Source organism: Phacochoerus africanus, chromosome 9 (assembly GCF_016906955.1).
Source record: "Phacochoerus africanus isolate WHEZ1 chromosome 9, ROS_Pafr_v1, whole genome shotgun sequence".
In the NCBI taxonomy this organism is placed as follows: Eukaryota; Metazoa; Chordata; class Mammalia; order Artiodactyla; family Suidae; genus Phacochoerus; species Phacochoerus africanus.
In genome coordinates this window covers 10570121-10582030 of record NC_062552.1, presented here as the reverse complement: position 1 = coordinate 10582030, position 11910 = coordinate 10570121, and the positions used below count along the sequence as shown (strand labels likewise).

General features: G+C 47.8%; 1 long non-coding RNA gene across 1 annotated transcript in view; it reads right to left on the bottom strand.

Annotated features, from left to right (window-relative positions):
- Positions 1 to 481: 481 nt before the first annotated feature.
- Positions 482 to 11910, bottom strand: part of LOC125136023 (uncharacterized) — a 108581-nt gene continuing 97152 nt past the window's right edge. The window contains exon 3 of the long non-coding RNA XR_007137092.1: positions 482 to 592. This is a non-coding gene — a long non-coding RNA (uncharacterized LOC125136023). The remainder of the gene's footprint in view (positions 593 to 11910) is intronic.

Sequence of the window (11910 nt, the reverse complement as noted above, 5' to 3'; positions counted from 1 at the left end):
TGCCTAAAAATTCTTTCCCATGAACACTGAGTTTACTGGGCAATAAATAAAAGAAGAAAACAAGATTATTCTGCTAAATACAGCCTGTCATTGTGAATGACTCTGACCCATCTTTCATCAAGCATTCCCTTCTGAGGATGGAACTAATTCTTGGATTTAGAAAGAACACACAACCTAATGCTTCAACTTCATCAAAGGTCTTAAGTCACTATCCATGTAGAAAAGGGATCCAGGAGTGGAACCAACCATAGTCAGATGCTACAAGTTCTGGCCAATCACTAGTTGCCTCCTTTTTCAGATTTCCAAGTGAGTCAATCACACAGCATGAGTTAAGGCATCGCTGGACAAGAAAAATGTGGCATCCGGTGGACCAAAGCCAGGAGGGGATCATTTAGACCCCATGTAGATGCTCAAACATTCATTACACAACCATGTGGAACAACCTCCAAGCACAGAACTCCTTGAAAAGGCCACAGAACAGAGGCTGTTACCTTCTGCCTGAAGTTCTCTTGTCCAGCTCCTTTTCGAACTCTTCACTTCCACGCTTCAATTTGTTTTGCTGCTGCCTTTTCACTCGGACCTTTATTTTTCCCTGGTGGAAATAAAAAGTTTGAAAAATGGTAACCGTGACATCACAGAAACTATTCGATGTGTATTTCAAATGAACACTAAATTCCTACTAAAGACGCACAGTCGACAGGCATGTTGGAGCGTTGCTTCAGGATGATTCCAAGTATGTTTATATACAATTAGACTCATCCTCAACTAGACCATCCCTTTTGGGAAAGATCTTTCGGGACATCCTATTATAACCCTTCTGATACTATTAACTTCTGGAATTATTTGAAAATCAGCCCTCCTTAATTAGCCTGGCTAATTGAAAATTTTATATATTAAGAGTAAGACGATTTCACCTTGATAGTGGCTTTTTTTTTTTTTTAATAGGTTGTGTGGGTTCAAGTGAATAATCAGGGCAGTTCATGTAATTTAAGATCATGTTCTATCTGAAGAAAGAAATCAAGCGTAGGGTTTTCTTCCCTTAAAATAATACTGAGACCAGTCATTCATGTATGCAACCTTTATCTAGCAACCAAGTGCCAGGCATCGTGCTGGGCACCAAACAGACAGAAAGGAGTGAAACAAGCTACTTTTGTGAATCTTCTTTGTAAGGATATTTGGGGGATAGGCAACATGTTGTAGAAGAAGATAGATTTGCAAAATTATATTGAGCCAGGTTTTAGTGACACTGCAATTGTACGTAATGGAAAGGAGAACTCTTTTTTTTTTTGGGGGGGGGGTCTTTTTGCCTTTTCTAGGGCCTCTCCCCCGGCATATGGAGGTACCCAGGCTACAGGTTTAATCAGAGCCGCAGCCGCCAGTCTATGCCAGAGCCACAGCAACGCGGGATCCGAGCCGCATCTGCAACCTACACCACAGCTCACGGGAACACCGGACCCTTAGCCCACTGAGCAAGGCCAGGGATTGAACCCGCAACCTCATGGTTCCTAGTCGGATTCGTTAACCACTGAGCCATGACGGGAACTCCCGAACTCTTGATATTTTATCAGAAATTACTGATACAACAAAAATAGGTCCAAAAATAGAATTGGTGAATAAAATTGTCTAGGTTTAATACATTCCCATAATATTAGTTATTTTTACACCACATATTATCTCCTGAACTTACTTTTGTGTGACAAAGAAATGCTATCTAATAAAAGTTACATTGATGCTAAACGCCCTAAGAAACAGAAGAGGCAATAGCTTTTTCCTTGGTTTCTGGACATGAAGAATTATCCCTGAATCTCGGGGAGCCTCAGGTTTCTCCTCAGTAAAACTTAAGAAAGAGACTGCTATTCCCACCTTGGAATTAAGTAGCGTTTATTTGAAATTATTATGTTTTTCAAGGACAGGCTAAATTCGTAAGGGCAGAGACCATGTCTGTCCTCCCGTTATCCCAAGTTACGAAGCCTACGAGGCATTCCGAAAGATTTGTTGACAGTACACATGTGTTAAAGATTATTTTGAGGATGACATGAGAAAACATATGACAGACTATTTGAACATGATGAAATATTATGTTTACGTTAAACTCACTTTGTTTCTTGCTTTCTTGGTATTTTTGCAGTTTGGATACATTCTTGACCTCTCTTTGGGGATAGCCAAGTTGCTTAGCAGAAAAAAACCTTGGTCCCAAACTTTGAGAACAAAATCTCACTTACTAGCTAGCTACAAGAGCAGTTGTCCAGTCTTGCCTTGAGATGATCTATCATTCCCCAGGCATTTTAAAACAAGGTTTCAAAGGGAAACTTCATTCAAGTCTCTGTAAGCATCTTCTCCCACTGGCACCAAGATAGGATTTCATGATGTCCAGAGGTTAAGATGCATATCCCAGGAGTTTTCTAAATCAGGCTTTGAAACAACCTGTCTTTATGTAATGAGTGGCCAGGAGCACAATCCACACAAACCCAAATCAACAAACGCTTTGAACAACGTCCTGAGAAAACAAACGCAGTAGACTGTATAGCTTTAATCAGCCGTCAATCCCATCTGTTGCTCCTGAGAAGGAGCCAGATCCTTTCCCAGCATCTCTTCACCCAAGTGCACTGCAGTTGGCGTCCTCCAGGTGGGATGTTTGTCAGCATCCCCACCATCCTCCAGAGAGAGGACCCTGCTAGTTACTCACTCACAGCCCTAAGGGAGCTCAGCATTCCAAGGAAAAGCATTTTCTTAAACGGTCCCTTCAAACCAGTGGTCCTCGTAAATTCCCTAAGACATCTCGTGGCCCCCTCGTGTCTTCCTTCTCTTCCCAACGTAGATGGCGGGTCTGGTGTGAGGCCCTCATCTCTGCTATAGACCAGGCTGCCACCAGCCATAGGCTTCCGCCTCCTGACTTAGCCAGTTCCCAGATACAGCCGTCTCTCCAGCTCCCTCCGGCGCCTTCCAATTCTATCTCAAACCAAACCCCGTCCAGACAATGATGTGCTAAAGCTCTCATCGGGAGCCTCCGAGAGCTGGCTCCTGACCGTTCTGCACCACTGCCCAAATTAATCCATGTAGAATGGATTAATCCATGCAGAATGGCGGCATGATGACCACACCGTCTGGCATCACGTCTGAAGGGTTTCATTTATTTCCCTTCAGGGACATCAATATATTTTCCTTCCTACCCTCGGTGAATGCCCTATTGAAAACTCAACGGAGAGACCACTAACTGTGAAGGACATTCACCATCTGCACGTAAGTTTGAAGGTTTTACGATGTGTCTGACAGAACCAGGCACAGATACCTTACACCAGGTACTTGCAATTTCCCGGAAAGCCGACATTGTTCTGCTCACACCTGGAGCCGCGCTGCGTGCTCCTGACTGGCGATGGTACCCAGATGTGCACCGAACTATTGCTATTTACGTTCTTCCTCTCTTTCTAGAGGTGAAGTCTTTTCTGGGAGTGTCATGATGCCTCAAGGAGCAAAATTAAAGCGAAAAGGAATTCCGGTTGTGGCTCAGCAGTAACGAACCCGACTAGTATCCATGAGGACTCCGGTTCTATCCCTGGCCTCGCTCAGCGAGTTAAGGATCCGGCGTTGCTGTGAGCTGTGGTGCAGGTCTCAGACACGGCTCGGATCTGGTGTTGCTGTGGCGTGGCATAGGCTGGCAGCTGTAGCTCTGAATTGACCCCTAGCCTGGGAACCTCCATATGCCACAGGTATGGCCCTAAAAAGACAATAAAATAAATAAAATAATAAAATAAAATAATTGTTAATAATAAAATAAAAAATAAAATAAGTAAAATGAAATAAAATAAAAAACAAAATAAAATGGAATAAGATACATAAAATAAAATAAATAAAATAAAATAAAATAAAGCTATTTGGGTGCTGAGTAATGAAGATTGAGTTGGTTCCTAGGGAAATCTTGCATAGGGAGCCATTCTCAGTGTGTGTGTGTGTGTGTGTGTGTGTGTGTGTGTGTGTGTGTGTGTGTGTGTGTGTGTGTAGGGGGAGGGGGTGTTGTGAGGTCTAGCAGGGAAGGATTAATTCTTTGGAAGTACTAGGAAACTCAGGAGAATACACATCTGATAGCGATGATGAAGAGGAAAAGCTCTTTACATTTCCGAAGGTTTTTCCTGGAAAAGAGGGATGCTGTTCCCCTCACTTCCATCTCACTTCCTTTCCTCGGGTCACACTCAGGTCTTCACGGGACGGAGGCAGAGCTCCTCCTCCACCCAGCAGCCCAGGTCAGCCCCCCATCGCCATGGTGCGGGGAAGATGCCAGGACAGCACCTGCTTCCTGAGCTAAAAGGGCAGATTCCCCAGGCCCACACAGACCCGCAGGGCTGAGCCCTGGGTACCTGTCCACTGGGCACCAGGGGGAAAAGCCTGCGAGGACAGTCACAGCCTGGCACGAGGCCAGGGCTGACGAACACCAAGAAGCTCAGAGAGTAGGACTTGGGAAACGAATGGAGGAAGCTTCAGGATAGAGCTGAAACTGACACTGTGCTGGCACAAAATGACATTTTATCAGCTATTGGGAAAAGGGGCCACAACGGCTTGGTTCTAAGGGATTTGATTGGTATTTATCTTTATTTTTAAATAATTCCAGACTTACAGAAAAGGGTTTGTTTTGTTTTGTTTTGTTTTTTGTCTTTTTGCCTTTTCTAGGGCCGCAACCGCGGCATACAGAGGTTCCCAGGCTAGGGGTCTAATCGGAACTGTTGCTGCCAGCCTACACCACAGCCACAGCAACGTGGGATCCAAGCCTCGTCTGCAACCGACACCACAGCTCACGGCAACACCGGATCCTCAACCCACTGAGCAAGGCCAGGGATCGAACCCGTGACCTCACGGTTCGTAGTCGGATTCGTTAACCACTGCGCCATGACAGGAACAAGAAATGGAAACAAAAAATTCCCATGGCAGCTTCCCAGTGTTGCTCTTTGGCCTTTACTACGTTTGCTTTGTCATTTCCATTTTCTCTGGATGAACGGATACAGAGGTGTGTCTATGTGTGCACATGTGTACATATAAGTACATACATATTTATCAATAGATCTCTGAACTGTTTAAGTGTGCCCCCAAACCATTCAGACAATATTATCCAGTTGATGGAACTTATCCTAATAACGTCTTTCACAGAAGAGTAACTGTTCTTCTGGTTCAGGGTTCAGTCCGAGATCAAGCACTGTATTTAACTGTCACCTTTAGAATAGTTCTAGAGTTTTTCTTGGTCTTTCACGAGCTTGAAATTTTTGTACAATGTTCCTCAATTTGGATTTGTCTCATGTGTCCCATGATTAGATTCAGATTATGTACTTTTGGCTGGAATGTCACAGAAGAGATGTGTCCCGCTCCGACACTGTTTAGGAGGCACATAAAATCGATTTGTTCCATTAGTAGTGACGCCAGCTTTGATCACGTGGCTGAAGTTCTGTCTGCCTGGTTTCTCCACTAAAAAGTCACTGATTTTCTCTTTGTTATTAATAATCATTTTGTGGGGAGATGCTTTACAGTGAAGTCAATGTTCTCTTTGTCACCAAGCATTCACCTGCCACTTTTAGTCGCATTCATTGATGTTTCTTGCCTGAATCAGTTGTCATTATGATGTTGGCCAAATGATAATTTTCTGACTGTGCCGTTCCTTCTACATTTATTAGCTGGCATTCCACTTCCCTCTCCCCCTTGTTGTTTTTTTTTTTAAATCTTATTTCTATCAATGTGGCCTCATCGATGCTTATTTTATTTGATGGATAATCATCTTTTAACATGACATATATTTTTTTGTTGTTGTTGTTATTGTTGTTGTTGTTGTTGTTGCTATTTCTTGGGCCGCTCCTGCGGCATATGGAGGTTCCCAGGCTAGGGGTCCAATCGGAGCTGGAGCCACCGGCCTACACCAGAGCCACAGCAATGCGGGATCCGAGCCGCGTCTGCAACCTACACCACAGCTCACGGCAATGCCGGATCGTTAACCCACTGAGCAAGGGCAGGGACCGAACCCGCAACCTCATGGTTCCTAGTCGGATTCGTTAACCACTGCGCCACGACGGGAACTCCATATATTTTTAAACAGTGACACTGGGAGCTGAGAATCATACAGAAGGGTTGCCTGACTTTTTCAATGTACCCCGGGATACACTTCCTTCGAGGGAATCCTGGGCAAAGGAACTTGCTGTGCGTGAGATGCTGGTTTGGATCGTGGTCAGTAAAGAAAACTGACTCTGGGCCACCCACAACTATCCAGTCTGCAGTTCTTCATTGCAGGTGGTGCTAAGAAATAATATCTCTCCTAGAGGTCTAACATTCGGGGTCCTCGGATGATTGCTGTGACCAGCGGAAGGAAAGTGGACACAAAGGAGTTGGATGGAACGCAGGCCAGCTTGAAGGTCATGAAGATGGACTCAACTAATCTTGGAACTCATGTGTCCCTCATAAAAGGCAAACGGATTGTCCATGGGACTGTGGATTGAAATTTCCAAAGGCCAGTGATAAGGGGCCTTCTTCATTCTCAATTCTAGAGCTCTCTCCACATGGCTTCTTTTTCACCCTTTTCTTTTCTCTTTGATCTGCCTCCTGCTCAACCTCTTCTTTCTCATCACCCTCTTATGTTTGTTACCTTTTTTCCTTATTCACTGGCTTATGCCTTAGGAGCAGGCAACCAACTCTCCCTCTGCCCTTCCCCGTGGCAACCACAGGTCTGTTCTTTACGTCTATGGTCACCTACACCCGGGGGCCCCCAGGAGCTGGAGGCAAGTACGGACTCTCCCCTAGAGCCTCTGAAGGGAGCATGGTCCTGCTGACACTGTGACTTCAGACTTATGGCTTCCAGGACTATGAGAGAATAAATCTCTGTTATTTTAAGACACGTGGTTTGTGGTCCTCTGCGATGGAAGCTACAACAAACTAATAGCAGTCCCTTCCAAAGACCCCCTGCATTATTGGTCTTTGACTCTGGTAAGAAGGGGCCGCCGTCTTGAGCCCCTTGCCCTGGAGCCCCCATCTTAGGATACCTGCTTCATCCTTCTTCTAGCCAAGCTCTCCCTATGGGGCTAAGGGGTGTGCCCATCTGAAACCCAAACTTGCTTCTTCTGAGCCACACCCCAGAAAGCCAGGATCCCTAAATTCTCAGCCCAAAGCCCACGCCCACTTGAGGGCCAGGGTGGACCCCTTTCCTGGGGTCCTCTAAGGGCATTTCACCTCGCTGGTATATGCATCCCTAGATCCAATGAGAAGGCGAGAGTTGATATTTGCAGGGGTGAAGAAGGACCTGAATGGGTGGGCTGGTGAGTCCACACGTGTGCGACGGTCAGCAGCGCCCCTTAAGACCCGGGGCTGACCAGGAGGTGAATGGAGAAAAAGCGCCAGCAGGGCCAGAGGGCTAAGGGGCCCAGGATGAGAGTGTGGCTCTCCATGTGCTGCATTTTCAGGCACAAAACTCTGAGAAATCTGCTGCTCCAGATTGTTTTTTCTTTTTTTTGTTGTTGTTGTTGTTGTTTTGTTTTGTTTTTTAGGGCCATACCCACAGCATATGGAGATTCCCAGGCTAGGGGTCCAACCGGAACTGTCGCCACCAGTCTACGCCAGAGCCACAGCTATGCAGGATCCAAGCCACACCTGTGATCTACACCACAGCTCTCGGCAATGCTGGATCCTTAACCCACTGAGCGAGGCCAGGGATCAAACCCTCGTCCTCATGGATGCCAGTCAGGTTTGCTAACCACTGAGCCACGACAGGGACTCACAGATTGTTTCGAAGGTAGATTCGTCAAGGGAGGAAAGCAGGACCTTCTATTTAACTACTCAAACATTGTAACATAGCTTGGTTATAAGCCTTAAATGTTTAGACATCTGGCATGTGGACCTTCACTGGTTCTCTTGCCCCAAGCGACAGGTGTCAAATGTAGGGCTGCCCAGGTATGTTCGTAACCTCCATCCCTGGAGACGTGCTTATCTTCACATCACCAACCCCCGCCGCCTGCTTAGGCTGGCTTGTCTTGGCTTCTGCCTCTTGCCTCTATAGACTCTTAGGGCACTGTATTGTTTTTCTTAATTTAGGTTACTTTCTGTTTGTGGCTATTAAAAGTTATACAACAAATCCAAATGCATCTATTTTTGTGCATATCCCTAATTAGTTCATTAAAATAAAGTCCTCGGGAGTTCCCGTCGTGGCGCAGTGGTTAACGAATCCGACTAGGAACCATGAGGTTGCGGGTTCGGTCCCTGCCCTTGCTCAGTGGGTTAACGATCCGGCGTTGCCGTGAGCTGTGGTGTAGGTTGCAGACGCGGCTCGGATCCCGCATTGCTGTGGCTCTGGCGTAGGCTCCAGCTCCGATTGGACCCCTAGCCTGGGAACCTCCATATGCCGCGGGAGAGGCCCAAAGAAATAGCAAAGACAGAAAAAATAAATAAATAAAATAAAGTCCTCGAAAGGGAACTACTATACCAAGGGGTGTAGAGATTAAGACTTGAATGCACCAAATTCTTCCCCACAGGTGGTGGAAGAGAGAAAGCCTCTGCCTCCATCCCTGCCAACGATTAAAAGATATCTTTCAAGGATTTTTTTTTTCTTTTCACATCAAATGCTTTAAGTTCTTAGTGCATATAAGTTAATTCAATCACGCTTCTGCTTCACGAAAAACATTAGACCCTGGGTTTGGGGCTAAGCCAGACTTGCTCAATGGGTATAAAAGGTGTGGACAGGTGTTCACATGAGGTGATACCTGGGGCAGTGAGCACAAGCATCCCTCCTCTCCCGCCTTTTGCTCAGGACCAGCACCGCCCTCCCGCCACTTTTTTTTTTTTTTTTTAAACATTTCTCTCCCCCTCCATCTCTCTCTTTGGTCACACCTGCAGCACGTGGAGGTTCCTAGGCCAGGAACTGAACCCACGTCATAGTTCACCCTCGCCACAGCTGGGTCCTTAATCCACTGCCCAACAAGGGAACTTCCTGCCCTTTCATCTTGAGGGTGGCAGAGTTCGCACTCTCCCCTTGAAGACACCCTGCAAACAGCATTTTGGAGGGAGGATCCCAGGGTCCCCGACCTGTGACCTTGTGGATCCTGTTTTTGTTTTCCAGAGACATGGAAGGGAGGTTGGTGGGGAAGTGATGGAAGGGAGGTTGGTGGGGAAGTGATGGAAGGAGATGCTAACATCCTCCTGCTCCTCAACATCAGGAGTGCCCATCTTGTCACCGCAGTGCAAGGAAAAGAGGGGAGAGTGAAGGCAGAGCAGCAGACGGGCCGTGGTGGACGGGTGGTGTCGCCGTCAGCAGCATGGGAGAGTGGGGGGGCTTTTGGAAAGGAGAGATACAGGTCAGAGGGGGGAAGAGTCATTATTTCCAGACCAAGAAGAGTTGAAAACCAAAGACAATAATCATGACGTCCTTTCTGAGCCGTTAAAGCAAAACTCACTCTTAAATTCTTCCTAAACTGTCTCTCTCTCTCTCTCTCTCACACACACACACACACACACATGCTCAAATGCAAATAGACTGCAAGCAATTCTTCAGCCTCTGCCTGTGGAAACAAAATCAATATTGTGTTGCACATAAAGCACCTATTTAATTTAAAATTGCATTTTATAGTCCATTTACCCCACCAGAGTAGCCCAAAGTCAGTCACTTCTTTCTGTTCATTTCCAAGCTCTAGCTCACTCTGCATTGTTCTCCTTGTCAGTGTTAAGCTTGTGAAGGGGGCTTTGAAACAGACAAGAAAAGCTCCAAGCAGGAAGCTGCAGCTCTGAGACCCTGGGTGAAAAAAGGTGCGCGCACGCGCGCACACACACACACAGACACACACACACATGGCTCTAAGCTGGCATCTATTCTTTAGTGTTTTTGTTCTTCTGACTCCCTGTAGCATGAAAAGGGATGGAAAAAAGAAAAGCCTTAGAAGAGGTGCATGCATGTGGATATATATGTGCCCACGTGGTTCTGTGTTGGGCACGTGGGTTATGATGTCAAAACTGCAGACATACTATCCAAGTGATGCCCATAAAGTGTGGTCTCTGCCTCAGGGCCCAGGTTTGGATAAGTAATCTTCTGTCCTCCGTTGCCTGATTTGGTCCTTGCATCACAGTGTAGCTCCTTCTCTAGGTAGGGAAAGGACCCCTTCAACAAAACAGTAATCACGCTGAGCTGAAACAAACACCTGCTGTCCGAAGCCTCCACATATCGCGTCATTCAGAGGATTCTAAAAGACCTTATTCCGAGTTACTACACGTAGCAGCAACAAACTCAGCCCCAATATGCATGTGGATAAGAAAGGTAACTCTCCTTCATTGTGTTTAACTCGATTTCTCTTCTGAGTCTCCATCTGTCCAGGTGGACAGTTCTTAGTCAGTTCAAGGTCCCTCCTTCCTCCATGTAGACTCCAGCTCGACACTGTCCCACCACGATGCCAGGCGGGGTATGGATGGGTCCCTGTTGCTCTGCATTCACACTGGTACCCACTGAGGTGCCCATTGCTGGCCTGGTCCCCAGATGCCCGTCCGCACAGCTGGCTGCACCCTCCACGGTTCTCCATCATTCTGCCTTTTCTCATTTACAGGCTGCCCTACTCCTACTGACATAGGGATGCTGAAAACTCCAGAGCACTCTAGAAAACTCAGGCCACCTCCTTGCCTCTCCCAGGTCCATGGCGTTCTGTGGCGGCTCGTGCTCTAGAGGCTGCAGACCACGCCATCTGGAACCTCTACACATCCCTCCCCATCCTAGAGTCTGCCTTCCCTGCAAGGCAACCCCCCCGGAGTGAGACACAGACTCCCTCTCCGTCTCTCAGACCCTCCTCACCCCCCCCCCCAGCTCCCCGCCTGAGGGTCAGGGCTCTTCCAGCAGACACAGGCCCTTTTCCTAGTGACCCCACCTCTCTCCTCTGCTCACTGCTTGGGAAATCCTTTCAGATCTACAGATGCTGCTGCAGACACTGCGGGACCTGTCCCTTGGTTCCCGTTGCCTGGCTCTGTGTGTACTGGCCTTTAATGTCCTGCACCTGTGACTCTCTTCTGAGCCCCCATGGGGCTGTCGGAACCGTCTTGCATGATTCAAGCTCACGCACAATCAGAGCACCTGAAGGGTCTAGGAGTTTATACCAAACCCCCGACCCCAGGGTGGTGTGCAGCCAAAGATGATGGGTGAGGAAATAGAAAGCCCAGCTCTCTTATCTCGAATTGACACCAACTCTGAGGCATGATTTATGCTGTGCGACCAGGCTGAGGCTAGCAGTCAGTCTCGCTGGCCGGCTTCCTTATGCAGTGGACACTGTAGTGAGCCGCCCAGACCCAGGCAGGACCACAGGCCTTATCTACCAGAGCGCTGTTGCAGACAGTGCTTGGCTGGGAGCCCTCAGGGGAGCTGTCTCTGCTGGACAGAGTTGTTTCAACCCCGGAGCTGTGCAGCCCTCATCCAATGCCTGGCCAAGGAACACATGCCCTGCCACAACTCTGGGCGGCGTGGAAGGCCTCCCCATCTTCAGAGCTCTTCCTGGGGTCGCTGAGCCCTCCAAAGACTGTCTCCCAGCACAATTTCTTCCACCCAGTGCTCGTCCTCGGGGGCTCTGCTTAGTGCGTTCTCCAGGGACCTGACAGCACGGGGAGGAGCAGGTGGGCGCAGGGGTCAGGAACGCTGCTGTCGCCAGGCGTCCCGGTTGGTTCGGGCCATGAACAAAATTGACAGGGTGGCTTACAAATCACAAACGCTCCTCTCTCACAGGTCTGGAGGCTGGGAAGCCCAGGATCACAGCACCTGCCCACTTTACTGTCTGGTGAGGGCCTGTTTCCTACACGGTCATCTAACTGCTATAACCTCAGACGCAGAGGAGGGAGGGTGTTCTCTCGGTTGTCTCGTATAAAGGGCGCGACTCTTATTCCTGAGGGCTCCACCCTCGTGACCTGATCCCCTTCCAAAGGCCCCACTTC